General features: G+C 44.6%; 1 long non-coding RNA gene across 2 annotated transcripts; it reads right to left on the reverse strand.

Annotated features, from left to right (window-relative positions):
- Nucleotides 1-1945: 1945 nt before the first annotated feature.
- LOC119869323 lies at nt 1946-18175 on the reverse strand. Of its 2 annotated transcripts, none has more exons than XR_005369891.1 (3): nt 18030-18175; nt 2740-2883; nt 1946-2047 (listed from the first exon to the last, which is right to left on the reverse strand). It is a non-coding gene; the product is annotated as an uncharacterized LOC119869323 (long non-coding RNA). The 2 variants fall into 2 exon arrangements; XR_005369890.1 differs by lacking the exon at nt 18030-18175 and adding an exon at nt 7198-7671.
- Nucleotides 18176-18555: the final 380 nt, after the last annotated feature.

Here is an 18555-nt window from a genome sequence, read left to right on the forward strand (position 1 = left end):
AAAAAGAATTTATAGGAATTTAATGCCAAGAATTGGTTTACATGGATGATAGAAAAGCTGAAACACAACCAGGTGGCAGGGAGGTGATGAGAGGTTAACAGGAAGCCACCGTCACCTCTAGATTGGAAAGACAAAGAAGGAGGAGTGGTGTCTCTGGAGCTCAGAGGTCAGGGCCACCAGCAGAACTGGAACCACAAAATGTGGAGGAGTTGGAGCCGTGGAAGAGAAGTGACCTCTGCCAGAGAAGCCACCGAAGCAGAAAGGGAAGAAGACGGGCATCCTGGATTCTCCACCATCCAGTCTTTTGACAATGCCTCTTACTGGTCCAATCCAGAGGTTCTGGGAAATAAATGCAGCCTGCAGGGGGTCATCTTCCCAGCACACAGAGCCCAGACATCTTGGGATCCCAGGACCCAATCAATATTCCACATGAACTCTTGAGCTTCATTTTTTCATCCCAAAGGCCCCCACAAGGAAGTGGATGTTGGGGATCCTTCAGCCCCAACTTGACTACCCTAGGTGCAGACAGGTCCCTCCTCTGAGCACAGGCCGAAACACCAAAGTGTACCTGCACAAGAGTCGCCACGCCACTTGGAAAGCCTTACCTGCTTGCAATCCAGAGCTCTGAGCTCAGTGAAAGTTGTGGGTTGGGTTTAAAACCCAGCAAGGCCCAGGCAGAGGGCCCCTGAACCACCCTCAATCCCTACCTCTTAGCTCGCGAGCACCAGCCAGGCCATGGCAAACTTTCTTCAGTATGAAATACAGTCCCAAATGTGCACCAAAATCATCCAAACAGCAAAATGCTGAAAAGGGCCAAGGTGGCTGATATAAGTCGGGTTCCCCAGAAAAAGACTCTAGGATGGGGAGTCTATGAGGAATCTAGCACTTATTGGGAGTGAGGAGAGTAGAACTGAGCAGAAGCAGAATTCGAACCAGGACATGGCCTCCCCCAAACCACAACCCATAGAAGTGGGCAGGAGAGCCTGAGTGACCCCACTTAAGCATCCCAATCCAGGACTTCCCCCTCCTCCCACTAATTTGGTGATACCTGGAAATTCATCTTGTTATGTAAGGAAACGAGGTGTCCTGATATTGGGATTTATAAGCCAGTAATATATCGGAAGTATTCTACCCCTAAAGGGGGATGTGAGTTTTACAGCTGCCATCCAGAAACCCTGCTTTTAAACAGTAATTAGCCATCAAAGCCAGCTTATCAAAGATGCTCCTGGTTTGTTAAAATAAAGTCATGTCAGTGGCATCTAGGAAACTGCTGCTCTTTTCCTTTGGAGGTGAGAGGACAGGCACCCTGCCGCCTAGAAACTGGAGCAAGCATTTTGATAGAAATTAGCATAATGAGTGGAGTGGGTCAGAACTTACTGCTCGAGCCCTGATCAGTCAAGAGACTGATCCTGCCACCCTCCCCTCTTCACGTGTAGCAAAAACTGGTCAGGCTTGACCCAGCGCAATGGTTGTATATGAAGACTTCAGACCATGGCCTTAAGAACATGCAATTCTTCCCAAAAGGATGTTTTTCAGGCCAGATGGTATCTGGAAATGACACTGTCCTGTGAAAACCTGAGCAGGTTGTGGTTCTGCAAGCCACACTCTCCCCCCCAGCAGCCCAGTCAGGCCAGCCACAATTCAACCATGAGAAAGGCATTTGTATATAAACTAAACCCCCAGGGAAACAGAGATTGCTCCCCCCCCCACCCCCAGGTAAACAGGCCGCTGGCCACATGGATGAGGAAAATCACCTCATTAGAAATAGTTGGCCTCAGTGCTATTTTTGAAATTTGAACTTTTCGGATCAAGTCCGGGAATTCTCTGCCGTTAGCATTTAAAAGAAGTGACCCTCCTGGTGCCAGGGTGTGAGACTTGATTGTCAGCAACACAGAGAGAGACACCACAGAAGGAAAGGACTGGGCCTAATTCAACCATCTAGTTACTGAGAACCTACCAGTGTGCTGAGCGCTCAGAATGCAACGGTGAGCAGCGACGTGGCCCTTCTCTCCTGGAGCACACAGCTCAGGTAACATAGACTGGAAAACTAACATACCAAACAAGAGTAGAAAGGCAACTGTAGTAAGCGCTCTGGGAAGGCACACCAGGGGCTCAGAACCAGCAACAGCAGCCTGGCCCAGCCTGGGGAGTCAGAGCCCAAGGCAGAGACACTCCACTTAGCTAAGGGGTCTCCCATATATCTTCCTGTTGACATGCATCATATATGTTTCTGTATGTATTCATATAAATACCGCAACGTACACTATGCATAGACGTGGGAGTTAAGCATTTAGTAACCTGTGCGTTGCTCTTATTCCAGAACAGACTGTGCTGGCCTCAATTAATCCTGTGGTTGACTCTATACATGACAACCCCCTTCAGATATTGCTTCCGACATCATCGGTGTCCAGAGTGAGCATAGCAGGTAAGGGCCTTCACCCAGAACAGGACTTTAGCCAAGGAGCATCCTGTCCAGAGACACCATATGTTATACCCGCTTTGGGGAGTGTGTATGAATTTGGACAGGGATGTGCCTACAAGCCTGTAAGGGAGGCATAAGGCATGCAAGGATCTCTGCATGCCTCACTCTGTGAGGGTGTGTGTATGCGTGTGTGTGCGTACACATACGTGTGCATATTTATGTCATGTGGGCTTGTGTGTGTGTGTGTGTGTGTGTGTGTGTGTGTGTGTGTGTGTGAATGCTCTGTGTTCTGCCAAGGAGGGGGTGGAGGGGAGCACCTCATTTTCCTGGGTCGGCAGTTCCATGGCTCAGTGCCTCTGGGGGTCGGGCGCTCACTGCACGTCCTGGTGTTCCTTACAGCCATTTTGCCTGCAGCAGTCACACAGTTGAAAAATCGGAGTCCGTGAGCTTGCTCAGAGACTCTGCAAAGGCAAACAAGTAGAATTCGTGGCCATTTTGCAATTCCTGCTCATTAGACATGTCTGGGGCCTTGCGAGTGAGCTCTGAGGATAAATAAGTATAAATATTATATTTGCCTCCAGGTTATCTTTAAAAATGTATTTCCCTCTCCCTCTACCTGCCCCCCAGCCCCCACCAACAACTGTCAGTGCCTTCTGAAAACTCATGGGTATCAGAAGGGCTATAGTGAGAGTCTGGGGTCTTCTTAAGTTGTTTTCTTCCCTGGGTTGCCGCCCCCCCCATCGCCCAGTCTATAGGGTGGCCAGAGGCAGCAGGACACCCTATGGGCTTCTTAATGCTCCCCTAGGTGGAGAGGAGGCGCGTGAATGTCCCCTATGTGGTGAAAGTCTGAGCCACCAAGTAGCATCACACACAGAGCTTGTCAGGGATTTCTTCCTCACCAGCAGTGCCTAGCCAACATGGCCAGGGTCAAAAAGGAATTAGGGGCCGAGCCAAGGCCTACATGTGTCAACCCTCAGCTGGCACAATGTCACCCCCTAGAAGGGACTAAGGCCCCCACGTCAGGGCAGAAGAAGTCCAGGCACCTCCAACGTGTGGGTCATTAGATTTTAAGAAAGCAAAATCTACTCCAATAATTCAAGGGAAAGGGGATTTGAAGGAAGCATATGGGGATTCTATGCTCACCCCCTGAGATCTCCTGAATCAGTAGTGTTTTCGTGGGTGGGATTTGGGAAGTGATATTTTTAGAAATCTCTCATGTGATTCTGGTGTTCAGCCAGAGTTGAAAGCCACTGGTGTGAAGTGAGAAGAAAACGGAGGGCAGAGCCCCACTCGTCAAGCTTTGGATGGCTGCGAGCATCCGAATCTGCATTGTGGCAGAAAGCCTTCTGTGGTTCCCTCCCTCCTCTCCAGGATTACAGCAAAGTGTCTGCTCTCTGCCTGTGACAGCCTTTCAGTGGTCTAAAGAGACAAGGAGTCCCCAGCATGGATCCTCTCCCAACCGAGCTGCCTTGGCCCTGCCTAATGGGACAGTATTTCCCGTCGTCCCAATGACTCCAGTTCCCCGACAGTGTCCTCCAAGTGAGCCCACATGCCACTGTCACCTAAAATATGAGACACAGTGGGATCTGCTCAGTGTCCAGCCAGAAGAGCAGGTCATGGTCGGCTCCAGCCATTTTAGGAGAGTGTCCTCCCTCCCTCCTGCCTGCCCAGGACTCAGGCGAAGAGATCTTCTTGGACTCTGTATTTGGGAAGGGTTTGTGACACTGTTACAACAGGAAAAAATGTCCCCTCCTCCTTGCATAGCAATAACAGCTGCCATTGGGTTAATACTCCCTGTGCACCAGGTATTCAGCTGATTGCTTTACATGCATGATCTTATTTAATCTTTACTATAACAAAGGTAGCATTGTTAGCATTTTGCAGATGAGGAAACTGAGGCCCAGAGTGGTTGGATAACTATCCTAGGGTTACCCTGCTGGCAAGAAGTAAAAATGGGCTTTGAATCCAGATCTTTCCCTCGACCACAATTCTATACAGCCCATAGAATCCTCCTAAAGCAACAATCAGTTGCCTATGGGGACCCCTCTAAGTGGCACTGTGGGGATAGGAATTTCAGACCTCCAGTTGGAGACTAGGCTTCTCTGGAATCCTGGGAAGAGACAAAGCATCTCCACGTATAGGAACAGGACTGATCTACACCTAGTGCCTAAACCCAAGGTCATGTCATTTGACCGTTTGAACATCGCTGGGATCCCTAGGGTGTGACCAGAGACCATGGCCACACCAAGTCTAAAAACAGAATTTGAGTAGTAAGATGAGAAGAAGGTCAACAGGGAAAGAAATCACCTGATCCAACCCCCCCTTATTACACACGGGGAAACCTAAACTTAGAAAGGAGGCTCTTCAGGTCCACCAAGCCACTTAGAGGAACAGTGGTGATGGGTTTCATTTCATACACCAGCTCTTACCAGGTGGCTGGCTTTGAGCATTGTGCCAAGAATTCTGAAGCCACATCTAGGTTCAGTGGGAACGGGTGTTCTAGTTAACTGTCAGTGACCTCCACAGTTTCAGGAAGAAGTTGTGGCAGCAAGCATGTCAGGTAACATCAGCCCTGCATGAAAGCCGTGATTAAGTCTCAGGTCTCCTGATTGCAAGGGCAACACCCATCAGGCACAAGCATACTAGTCCATTAGGAAATAGTCTAGAAAACTGTGAAACAAGGTGTCTCAGAATGTCTCAGTGGTTGTCTTAGTGGCTGGCAAAACTGGAAACGTTCTCAAGTTAGCTTAAGTGCAGGAGAATTGGTTGTCAGGATATAACAGGAGATCTCATAGACTCTCCAGGACAGGAAACAGTGCATCCAGCCCACCAGAGCCCCAGAGGTAGAACCATAACCTCAGGGACAGAGGCCATTCTCTTTGCTTCTTAAAAATACATATGGCAGAAACTATTGGCTGCCCTATCCAATAGCTAAGCCCCCACCTTCTTCCTTGCCAGCAGAACACAGACTTTGTCCCCAAAATTAGGTTGTATTGAGTCCTGCCCAAGGAATGTATCACGACTCATCTAAAACAGTCTTTTTTAAATTTATTTTTATTATTGAGGTATAGGTGGCATACAATATTATCTTAGTTTCAGGTGTACAGCAGAATGGTTCAACAATCCTATACATTTCTCAACGCTCACTGTGACAAGTGTGGTCACCATCTGTCACCATACAACGTTATCACAATATTATTGACTCTATTTCCTACGCTGTATTTTTCATCTTGGTTACTTATTTTGTTTATTTTTACTTTTTACTTTTTAAATGAATTGTCATTGATATATAATATTCAATTCGTTTCAGGTATACAACACAGTGATTCGGCAATTATATACATTGTAAAATGCTCGCCACCCTAAATATATTACATTATGAACTAAATTCTGTAAGCTGTACTTTTTAATCCCTGTGATTTATTTTATGGCTAGAAGTTTGTACCTCTTAATTCCCCTTACCCATTCACCTGCTCCCCAACCCTTTGGCAAACACCAGTGTGTTCTCTATGTTTATGAGTCTTTTTCTGTTTTTCATGTTGTTTAACCAGTCTGAATAATCATATTCCCCTTTGCCAGTGGTTGGTTTATTCCAGTTCTGGGAATGATAAGGAAGGAAAAGTCCGCAGGTAGCTCAATGAAAAAAAAAAAAAAAAAACCCACAAGGATAAGCTAATCCTTTCCTTCTTAACTTAGATGGAGCCACGTGAGATTGTTGCCATGTGATTGGTCTAGATTGGTCAGGTGTTTACCCCTGATCCAATCATCAGTGAGCACACGTGGGTTAGCTGCCATAGCCACCTCGCCAACACTAGAAGAGACGTTAATTGCTGCTCAGCATCAATGGCTGGCCAATATGTGCATCATCTTGGACATCCAGCTCAGGTGAGTTTTGAAATAAGACCAGTCCTAAAAAAAAAAACACTCCTAGCCAAGATTAGAACATCTTGAGATACCAAGATACCCCCAATGAGAATCACCTAGCCAAGTCTAGTCAACCCACAAAACCATGATAGATAATAATAAACTGTTTTAAGGCACTAAGTTTTGGGCTGTCTTGTTACATTAAGTAACTAAGACATTATTAATATAATTATAATATAATTATTATTCTCTCTTTCTATGTACTTCTCTTTAACTCCAACTTGCATGTGAAAGGAGTGTATCCAAGAGCAAATGGACAAGCTGGGACATCCATCTTTAGCCCCAACTCCACATGGCTTTTTGGTTCTAGTGCCCAAGTAGTGCCATCTTACTAATTCTAGTCTCTGTGTCTGTGTCTTGGTTCCAAATGCCTAGGAGAAAGAATCTGATTGGTCATATTAAGTTAGGTGTTCACCCCTGATAAAAACTATTTCTAATGAAGAATAACGGTCACATGCTGCATAATACTGTTGGGAGTGGGGTGCAGAACTCCCTAAGAAAGGTTGTGGGTACGGAGGAAATAATTGGCATCTCTTGCAAGGTATCTCTCAGCTCACTTCTATGTTGCTTTTTCCCTCAAGCTCCACATGGTGCTAAGATAACTGCAGCAGCTCCAGCCACTACATCCTCTTGAATTCAAGTGCAGTGAAAGAGAACCAGACTCTGATAGCTCCTCCAAAAGTCCTAAGCCAGTCTGCAATCAAGGACAAGACATGATCTGATTGGATAGGCCTGGATCATAGACTCCACCTGTGGAATCTTAAACTGTTTCCAAAAGAAAGGTAAATGGATATTGATGTGTGTGTGTGTGTTTGGGGCTTCAAGGGGATAAATAATAACTCTATACTCACCAAATACCAGATTTGAATATTCCAGGAACCTCAAGAGGATGAGGGGACTGTTCTCAGCAATGGGTGGTGTGTGCTGGTCCCTGGAAGGCATAGCCCCTTTGTAAGCAAGAGCTGGTCACCTCTTTCACCTCTTGGTCTTAGGCAGTTTCCACCAGTCTCAGTCTTGTCTTCTCCAGACTCTAAACTCTGGCTGCTTCTACCCTACTTCATGGATCTCTGTCATACCACAGCATGATTGCCAGACCAATGTCCTGCTCCTACAAGGGGCAGCCACCAGCTGTACTGCCCAGATGCCTCTTCAGTACAAATTACAGCGACAATAATAACTTCTCTAGAAATCCACACCATCCTGTCAGAGTCATTGGGATAGGTAGGAGGGTGGGGGAGGGCAAGCCTCTACTTCCCCAATACCTACATTATCCTGGGTACTTCTAGCTGTTTCTCTTCCCCTCAAGGTCCCCCCTTTCTATTTGACATTCCCATTGAGAACTTGTTGTAACTCCCCCCCCCCCACCAATGAGATCAGTTGGAAGACCTGACTTCATAAGACTGACAATTATGCTGCATGAAATAAACAGACATCCTCAGCCCCAGGATGGCTCTGGCTGGTGTGGGGAGTAGCCAGCCTAGAGGGAGTGAGGAGAAATAGGCATCGGAAACCCAAAATCCTATATTGGCTTCAAAACCATTCATCAGAAGCTGATACTTCCTTCATTGTTGGCCCAGGGCCAGGAGAGTGAGTGGCTCATTTTTGTTGCATTACAGCTTGAGTCCACATGCAAACCAGAGGGCTGTGTCTATAAATAAGATATTATAGTTAAATCAATATTGATTATTAGGAGTTAGTGTTATATTTAAGGCCATAAAACTGAATAAATATTATGGTAAAAGTGTCCATAATCTCATGGGCAAAACCATTGAGACATAGGCCTTGGACTGATGGAACCATGACCCCATTCCCCGATTCCCTAAAAGGGGCTGTCAAGCAGATGGCTATCTTTAATGGGGGCAAGGGAAAGTCAAAATATGGGCCAATGTGACATCCTCCAATCCATTTTTCAGCCACATTCTTAACTTTGTTCAGACCTTGCTACGTGTTACTCAGTATTTGCTCAGCCAATTCTCATGACTGGTAGTAAAAGGGTAGCTTGTTCACAATAATTGACAATTGTACTTAACAACTTTATTTTTCTAAGAAAGGCATTTTTCTGATTTAAATAGTATTTCTTGTTAATTACAGGAGCCATAGAAAAGGCGAGATAAGCAAAAAGAAGATATTAAAATCCACCCAGAATCTTACTATCCTTTGATAATCACTGTTAGCATTTTGGTATATATCTTTCCAGTCATTTTTCTCTGCATGTGTGTGTGTGTGTGTGTGTGTGTGTGTCTACATTTTTTAATAGGGTAGGAATACATAGGCTATTTTGCAATGGGGGCAGATTATATTCTATTGTGTGTACTGAAATTTATTTACTCAGTTCCTTATTACCGTATATTTAGATTGTTTCCAATGCTAATTAAATTACTTTTCAGTTTTGTTCATTTGTTTACAAGTTGAACTAAAAAGTCCTAACTTGAGAAAATAAGCCTTTATTTTTCCTGTTGACTAAGAGGAATGAAGCCTGAGGCAAGAACAAAGTGCTGTGTTCCGCAGAACACAGGAAGTCACTATGCTCCTGCTTGTAGCTTGGAGCAGAGGTAGAAGCACTCAGTAACTGGCACCAGTGGACACTGACATCCGTAAGGCTTCCCCATCAGTCTCTGCCACACATCTCCTCTCCTACGGAACCTGGAGTCCTCTGGAGGCCCTGCAATGTCCCATCAGAGAACTGCTCAGCCTGAAGAATTTGGGGCTGTCTTCCTTCCAGTGAGCATGGGTTGGAGATAATCATTACTGCATACAGTCATGACAGGAAGGAAATGCCTGTGTCCCCTGCCCACTGCTCTTCACCAGCTAAATTATGCACATAAAGACCATCATACCCTTCATCTGTATGAGGGACTTGGGAGGGGGGGAGACATTACCTAAAGTCTGCCAGTAGTCACTGTCTCTCAGGACACTCACTCTTGAGTGCCACAAGGATCACAGGGCACTTTGGGGGTGAATTTCAACAGTGTCAGGAAAAAAAAAAAAAAACAAACATGTCACCAGCAGCCCTTCCCTTTCCCATCTGCTCTTGCTGAGAACCAGTTTCTCAGCTCCTGGCTTCCAGAATCCCAGGCTTCCAGAATCCCAGGCTTCCAGAGCTAACTCACTTCCTACCTTCCTCTGGCCTGGTCTCCCAGCTCCCTCTTGGTTAGTTTTACTGAATTAATTCTGTTGCTTGCACACAAGAATCCTAACTGAAAGCTACTTCATCCCCACTCACTCATCCTTCCAGGGTCAGGTCAAATGTTATCTCCTCCCTGAAGCTTTCTCAGGTACCCTAAACATAATTGATAGTATCTTTCTGCTTCATTGTCACACTCACAGCTTATACCTCTTACGGCCTGGTACGGTAGGTAAGTTTTAACATGACACAGAGCCAGAGTCGTGTCTTACACCATAATCATGGCTGCTCGTTGAATGAATAAACAAACATGCATATCTGTGAGACTAGGAATAACATATTTTGTGTTCAACCATCAACTGATTAACCAATGTTAACAGAGACACTGGTTATTGTTCAGTATTTAGTTCAAATGAAAAGTCACAGTGTTTCCATCTTCTGCAGCTGTGAACAGTGAAGTAGTCCTGGTCAGTAGGGAAAACATGGATGTTGAATTGTAGGTATTTCCTAGTGCATTCAGCCTTAGTTGGTGTACCTGGCTATTATTAGATCCAAGCATGCCTTGGGTCCCTCTGTGCTTCTATATCAAGCATCATGAACTGGCCACCCGCAGGCCAAATGCCTCCCAAAAGCCTTCATAAGCTGCCTGCAGATTTGTTTGGTCCACACTGGTATTTTTTTAATTTAGTAGTTGCCAACATTTAAAAATCAGATTACACAAAAAAAAATTCCAGATTTCGGACTTCTCTTGAAAACTTAGAGGATCTGGCAACACAAGTTTCCGGCCTTACATGTCAACCAACTGCAGGAACTAAGCCCAGCTACCCACCCCAAACTGTGACTCAAGCCTTTTATGGAACATAAACTCTCTGCAGTCCCAACAAAGCCGACTTTGTTCATCACCTTCTTGGCCCCTGAAGACATTACTACTCTTGGTCTCTGTTCACTGTGGTTGGTCATTACAGGTGGAAAGATGGCTGGATAGGGGTATTACAGAAGGGCAGTGTCCTGCTGTTGAGTAGAAGTTTCAAGAGTATCATTCAAGAGTATCATAGTCAGTCATAGGAAAAGTAGATTTTCTCCTTTCCATCTCTACCTTCCCCCCTGGGGGACTCATCTGCTTCTGTGAAGCTAAAACCAAGAGGCACCTGGGTGGCTCAGTCAGTTAAGCATCTGACTTTTTATTTTGGCTCAGGTCATGATCTCAGAGTCATGAAATTGACCCCCCATTTTGAGCTCTGCACTCAGCATGGAGTCTGCTTAAGATTCTCTCTCTCTCCATCTCCCTCTCCCCCACTGTGCTCTCTCTCTCTCTCTCTCTCTTTCAAATAAATAAAATCTTTAAAAAATAAAACCAAGCTCTTCTCTTCTCTGTTAGCCTCCAGAGACACAAGTCTGTCCTTCCCAATAGGCCAGGGAGGGAATTCGGACACCCAGAGTCTCCAAAGTCCAAATAGAACCAGTTGAGGACAGGCCTTCCCATTCTGCCACATTGTGATGTAACCCACAGCCCTGTGGGCACCACTGGACTCCTCAGCCTTCAAGGCCACATAAGGAACACCTCCCACAACTTGCCTAGATAAGACAGGGCAATAGGGGTGAGGGCTGATGGCTCTCCAGCCTGATTGCTCTCAACAAAAGGGCCGTTGAGGGGATGGTGGAAAGATGGAAATAAGCCTAGCTGGGTCCAACCCCTCCTCTTGGCTCAGTCATGATCAGGGTTCACTCAGCTCAGAACTAGGCCAGGCTGCCTCCACACAAAACAAGTTTGATCCTTAGCCCCTCTCTGAGCTAGCATTGTCAGAGCCAGGAAGGGGAGGTGTAGATAGTCAGAACTCTGGCCTGGCCTGACCCTGAGTACAATAGGAGGAGGACCTAGGATGCAACTCCATGCCACTCAAAATCTAACAGAGCAGACAGAGCAGAAGCAGTAAAGGATCCTGAGAAGGAGTGTCTGGAGAGGTAGGAGAAAAGCTGGGAGAGTGTTGCTCGGAAGAAACAGGTCAAGGAGAAGGTAGTTGTCAACAGTTTCAAAGGCAAGAGAGATCTTTAAGATATGGAGTGGAAATACTACCCTTGTAATCTGAGGATCATTGGGAGCCTCCTTAGAGTAGTGGTGGGCTCTGGATCACACCAGACTAGAATGGGTTGAGGAGTGAATAAAAGGGAAATATGCAGAGACAATGATGGAGCAGCAATCCTCTCATCAATCTGGCTTCACAAAGAAGGTCAAAGATACAGTAGTAGCCAGGGAAGACAAAGGGTCACAGAATGACTTTTAATTGGAGGGCACCTGGGTAGCTCAGTAGGTTGAGCATCCAACTCTTGGTCTCAGCTCAGATCTCAAGGTCATGAGCTCAAGCCCCATGTTGGGCTCCATGCTTGGGTATGGAGCCTACTTAAAAAAAAAGACTTTTAATTGGAAGACTGGCATATATGTGGCTCAATCTTTGATCGTATGTGACTCTATAACGTGGTTTAAGTTCTTTTCCAAATTCCACGTACCAAGTTCCTCCATCAACATGAGAAAGTAAAAGGAGCAAATGACTGTGAGAAAGAAGTACTGAGTGATGTTGTGGATAATATAACCACCAATCTCTTAGACGGGTAGAGGGTGTGTGCTGCAGGGCTCTGCTCTAATGGTCTTTGAATTTCCATCCCTGACTCAGATAAACAGAAGCTGAGCCTAACAATGTAATAATAATAAAAAGACACTGCAACAGTTATCTGGATTCTACTTCCAGTTTTATCACCAATTATGTGATCCCTCTTCAGGCCTCAATTTCCCCATTGTCCCATTAAGGACATTGACCTAGATCTTTTCTGAGAACCCACCATCTTTGACACTCATTCTGAAGCCAGTCTGCCTGGATTTAAACCCCAGCTCTGCTATGTTCTATTTGTGTGACTTGGGTGAATTACTTAATTTTTCTGTGCCTTACTTGCTCATTATTAAAACAGAGCTAATAATTGTTCTACCTCCTGGGGTTGTTGTGAAGATGAAATGAAGATTAATATATATAACATCTTTAGGAGAGTGCCCAGGACCTAGAAGAGCACCATACAGGCATTGACTAATGTTATCATTATGGTAGCCACTTGGCCCAAGAGAGACCCCCAATGAGTGAATGAAACATTCTGGTCTCATTAAAAAGGGCAGGAGGATTTGCAATGATATGGATGGAGCTAGAGAGTATAATGTTAAGTGAAATAAGTGAGTCAGAGAAAGACAAATACTGTATGATCTCATTCATAGGTGGAATTTAAGAAACAAAACAAATGAGCAAAGGAAAAGAGAGAAAGAGAGAGAGAGAAACCAACGAACAGACTCTTAACTATAGAAAGCAAACTGATGATTACCAGAGGGAAGTGGGGGGGATGGGTGAAACAGGTGATAGAGATTAAGGAGTGCACTTGTTGTGATGAGCACAGGATGATGAAAATAAAAACTCTCAAAAGGGAGGGAGGTGCAGGAAAAAGGAGAATCTAGAACAGAGGTGGACAAATTTTTTTGTAAAGGACCAGATGGTAAATATTTCAGGTTCTGTGGGGTATCTGGTCTCTATTGCTTTACAACTCAACTCTACTATGTGGTAGAAAACGGCCACAGACATGTTAACGAATAGATGTGACTGCTTTCCAATAAAACTTTATCTACAAAAATAGGCAGTGGGCCCAATTTGCAGACCCCTATTCTCAAACAAGGGACCCTGGGGAAAGGGATGGCGAGTTTTCCTCTCTGGTGGGTAAAACTAAGAAATTTCATGCCTCCAGACCCAGACCAGAGGTCTGACCACTCCTGGCTACAAACTCACCAAGAAAGTAAAGCTTCCAACTCACAGAACAAGCAAATAATAAACGAGTTTTGAAAATAATTAAAATTGAAAATTGATTGTCTGGGCCAGAACAGATTTATGCAAAGGGCCACTGCTCCATGGGGAGTGGAAGGAGGGTTTCTAAGCTCTGTGTTGAACAAGCTAAGCATTTTTTCAGATTATTCCCAGCATAATATGCCAAAGGGAATAGGCTCCATTTATTATTTCCTTAAAAAAATCAATGGGCTGAAACATTCCCTCTAGACCTATAATATTTATTTCAATGTTCTGTCAATAAATATAACAAGGTTAGCTTTCTATCAGTTTAGTTGGAAGAATCATTTGAGGGAAGTTCTATTTGTTAAGCTCGATTACAGAAAGCAATCAATAGGGGAAAATTCCCTGGTCACTATAGCAAGAAATATAGAGCTCAGAGGAGCCATCCCAGAAAGGAGATTGATGCCACTGCCCCATAATCCCTCCCTCCTTCCGCCAGAAGTAGGAGATGTGGGTGCAACATTGAGTTATGGAGTGTCAGGCTGAAGCAGTCCCCATTTGGCACTGATAAAAAAAAAAAACAAAAAACAAAAAACAAAAAAAACAAAACTGAGGCCCAGAGAGAAAAAAGGAATTACTCAGAGTCACTGAGTAACACAATCTGATCTAAAATCCAGATATTCTGATCTCAGATTTCTCCCAGGTCTTGAGTTGTTCAGTTGGCTCGGGTTGAACAGTGGAATACAGAGACCCAAGGGGAAAGAATGTTTTTCTCTTTCATTTGAATTCAGCTTCATTGAATAGAGCTTTCCAAAACACGGTAAAGGTAGGAGGTCTGAGAAGAGTATTGAAAGGACAGAGGAGGGGCGCCCAGGCGGCACAGTTGATTAAATGTCCAATTCTTGGTTTCAGCTTAGCTCATGATCTCAGGGTCATGGGACCGAGCCCCAAGTGGGGCTCTTCACTCAGTGTGGAGTCTGCTTAAAGCTCTCTCTCCTTCTCCCTCTGCTCCTCTCCCCCAATGCTCATGCTAGCTCTTGCTCTCTCTCAAATTAATTAATTAATTAAGAAAAGGAAAGGACAGAGGAGAAATATGTATACCTTCTGTGATTTGGGGATTCCTGGAGATGTGGAGATTTAAGGGAAATATTTCACCATTTTACCCTCACTCTCCAATGCGAATGCACATGCATACACACACACACACACACACACACACAGGCACACACATATGCATCCCAGGTTGGGTTGGGGAGTGTGTCCTCTCTCCTAGAACTTGAGTCTCATCTTTAGGCATTGATTCAGGAATGGGCTGGATGAACTCACCTAACTATACCTAAACCTTGCATGAAATGAGTCATGGGGGACATGGGATTTGGGAAGGGAAGACTTGACAAGGTGGCTCATCTGCACCATATTCTTTGCTAGGTGAAGTCATTTCACCTCTCCAAGATTCTCTGATATGTAAAATGGGAATAACAATGATGATATCTTACTCATAAGACAGAAGGAGTACAAGGAATATATGATATTGCTGGGCAGATTAAAATAATTATGAGTATGCTTCATTGTTTATTATTAATAGCATACACTGAATGCTTTCTGCGTGCCACGCATTGAGCTGATACATGTTTTATCACATTGAGTTTTCACAACAACCTACAAAGAGGATGACATGAATATCTCCATGTTACAAGTATGGGAAATAAGGCTTGGAAGCTAAGTGACTTTCCCAAGGTCAACCTTGGGAACGGTGGTGATATGAACCCAAGGTAACTAACTCCAAAGCCTGTCCTGTAACCACTATAATCAGGATTATAATAGGTCCTGATCCAGAGGAGCAAGTTGCCTTCTTCAGCCTTCCCCCAGGCCTCAGTCGCCACCTCATTCAGAAAAGCTGGGCCCTGGGTACATGTGGGTCTTCATCTCCCACCTCTAGGTCTCCATATCCTTGAACATCCAATAAGTCTTCAGTAATTCAGTTACTTTGTGGACATTACCCAAAACCACACCCCTTCAGTTGGAGACCTTGCATTATAGCTAACTAGTCTCTCACCTAGAGACTAAATTATCTCAAATAGAGAGTAACAATGACAGTCCTGATTATTGCTGAGGTTGGGTGTTGCTGGAGGAATTTGGGGAGAAGAATTTAATGTTGTTGAACATATATTTATTGAGTTCCTGACATGCCAGGCATTATCTTAGACAACAGAAATACAAATATATCCAACAAACTAACATTACTATTTTGGTGTTCCTCCCCATATCTAAAACTAAAATCTATATCCCACCAAATAGTCACCGGAGCCAGAAACCTGGGAAATCATCAGACTGTGCCCCACCTCTTACCTGGTCCAGCATACATTTCCTGCCCCATTTCCTGACAAATACAGTCGCATTACTTTGCTAACTTGAATCTCTCAGCTGACTGATGGCAAGAAATCTGGTCTTTTGAGGAGTTATCTTCCACTCTACTTCCTTGCACCTCCCCTACCAAGTGTTTCTGGGGATCTTAAGGGCTGCCACCATCTTCCCACAAATCCGTCCTGTCTCCTCCTTATTGCAGTGATAATCAGCTAAATACCACACAGCCTTGGGACTCAAGAGTTTTGTAGAGCCACTCAAACAGAACTAGAACTCTGAGCCTTTGCTCTACTAAAGAGAACAGTCTCACTGTGTTAGGTTGAGCTAGAAAGGTCCCACCACAGAGTTCTTGAGCATCACGTCGCTAATATTCAATGATAAATGTCTTTGACTCACATATACAGCCCTTTCCTCCCAGAGGATAACTGCCAACAAGAGATCTCAGCAGGGCTTATCCTGGAGCCACTGACCAATTGTGGAAAGAACAAGGAGTGCACAGAGACTAACAAAGTGCACGCACTAAGACTAACAAAGTGATATGAACCAGATAAGAGAACACTTACTGTCCTATTGATTCTTTTCCCTAAATATCTCAAGTCCATCTACCATTTCTCCATTTCTACCGCCACTATCATGAGTTCAAACCACCACCATCTCTTTAAGACTCTTATAATTGCCTCCTAACTAGATTCTCCAGTCCACTCTGGCCCCTCCGATCCATTCTCCATGCAGCCACTAGAGTCATCTTTGTAAAATGCAAATCTAATCATGTCCTATCCTTGCTTAAAACCCTTCAGTGGGTTTCATTGCACTTAGGACAAAATTTAAAATCCTACTGTCTCCACAAAAGCAGATCCTGAGACATAGACTTGGGTGCAGGAGATAGTCTCAAGGAGCACAAGTAAAGTAGCAAATGGGAACAATTCATAGGAAGTAGAAGTTTTAGACTTATTCCCTGTTGTCCCCATTATGTGGCAGCAACCCTAGCTCCTTTCCTCATATGCTGGTCTATCACAGCATGAAAAATCCAAAATAACTAGCTAGAAATCTTTGTTCCCAGTTCAGTGAAATCTTTGTCATTTTCCCTGGTGGAAGTAATTCACCTCTAGAGACCAGGACCTCTAGTCCCACAGAGCCTCAAGATCCTAGGACAGGAAGCACAGGTTTCCCCAAGTTGGTCCCTGGTGAAAGGGCCCAATCCCATTTTCACCCCTATGATTTTCATCCATATATTCTATTACAACACAACTCCTCTTAATAGCCTTTGGTGTAATGTATATGCTGCATCCTAGAAAACAATCCCAAATTTACAGGGTACCACTTCTCAAGCTGCCACCCTACTGAGTTTTTAAGAGGCCATTACATCTTTCTATCAGGCTGACAGCTTCCTAGTGATATAATATATAATAGGACCAATGAATCCGAACGTTATGTGTCCATTGTCATACCACCTTTGTTGAAAGTGTGTTCCTTGATCTGAGATGGTGTGGAATCCCATATCATAAGTCAAACATATCCAAACTTTGGATAGCAATGTTGGAATAGATAGTTCAGGCAGAGAAGACAAACCCATGTCTAGAACATCATTCTCAGTAAGGACAAATTGCTGCCCCTTGTAGGGGCACTTGTCACCCAGTAGGCAGTCATTCTCCACAAGGATCAGTATTATCCTGAGAGTTCAGTGTTGGTCTCTGCTGCTGAGGGGTCATACTATAACAGCCACATTAGCTAAATCAGCCTTGGTGAGAGAGAGCCCAGGCTATTGGGCTTATGCCCAGGCTCCATCCCCACCACAGTGCTACTTTTGACGTGGGCCCATAGGGTATGTGTGGAATGGCTTGAGACAGACACTGACACTCAATGAATAAGTCTTCTTGTCCCCCAGTTGTTTTATGACTTTTCTACACTGGATACTATCTGATGAGCAATAATGTGAGATACGAAAATCTGAAAAAAATTTTAAAGATTTTATTTATTTATTCATGTGAGACACAGAGCAAGAGGCAGAGACATAGGCAGAGGGAGGAGCAGACTCCCCACAGGGAGCCTGACATGGGACTCGATCCCAGGGCCCTGAGATCATGACCTGAGCCAAAGGCAGATGCCCAACTCCTGAGCCACCCAGGTGCCCCAAAAAACTGAAAATCTTGTGTCCATTTCAACAGAGCCATCCACACCTCTTGTTTCCAGACTTCTAATCTCTTAATATACAATCTTGCTTCCTCTAGGCCTTTGACCAATTAGCCAAGCAATTCATCCTTGCACAATCAGCTATGTGTATGGTCACCTGAGACCACATGACCTTCCATAAAAAGTTGACAACCAATATACATTACCTGAAGCCTCTTTCCTCTAGGACCACCAACATATTGAGCTGACTCACCTGTGAACCAACCCAGGGTTTTTCCCTTCTCCATCAGCTGGTGATGGGAATACTCGCACAAGATGATAGACACAAGCTGAAAGTAGAGTGTTGGTTTAACAGACGTGGATGACATGGGAGCCTAAGCCACCTGACCTGTACTTACTTGTGCCCTCTTGACCTATTCAGATCTGACTCAAATGAGCCATTTCTACATACAATGGGTTGCTGATGCATTTACCCTACTTTATGACTCAGACCTGATAATACCTAGCTCATGATGGGGAGCTCTGGCCATATAGTTACTTGATAGTCCATGATCAGGTGCTCTGTCTCTGCTAGGACCCAGTAACACCCCAGGAGTTGAAGTAGTTTTCTGCAACAGAAGGCATAGCCTTGCTCCATAACTTTAACCCAGTGTTCCTCCTAATAGGGCTTTCCAGAATCCACCATAGATATCTCTAACACTATTGCAGTTACCAGGTCAAATGGCCCAAGCAGTAGGGTGGTTTACTCTACAGCCCTAACTTGTTGAACCTTTTTTTGA

Source organism: Canis lupus, chromosome 15 (assembly GCF_011100685.1).
Source record: "Canis lupus familiaris isolate Mischka breed German Shepherd chromosome 15, alternate assembly UU_Cfam_GSD_1.0, whole genome shotgun sequence".
NCBI lineage: Eukaryota > Metazoa > Chordata > Mammalia > Carnivora > Canidae > Canis > Canis lupus.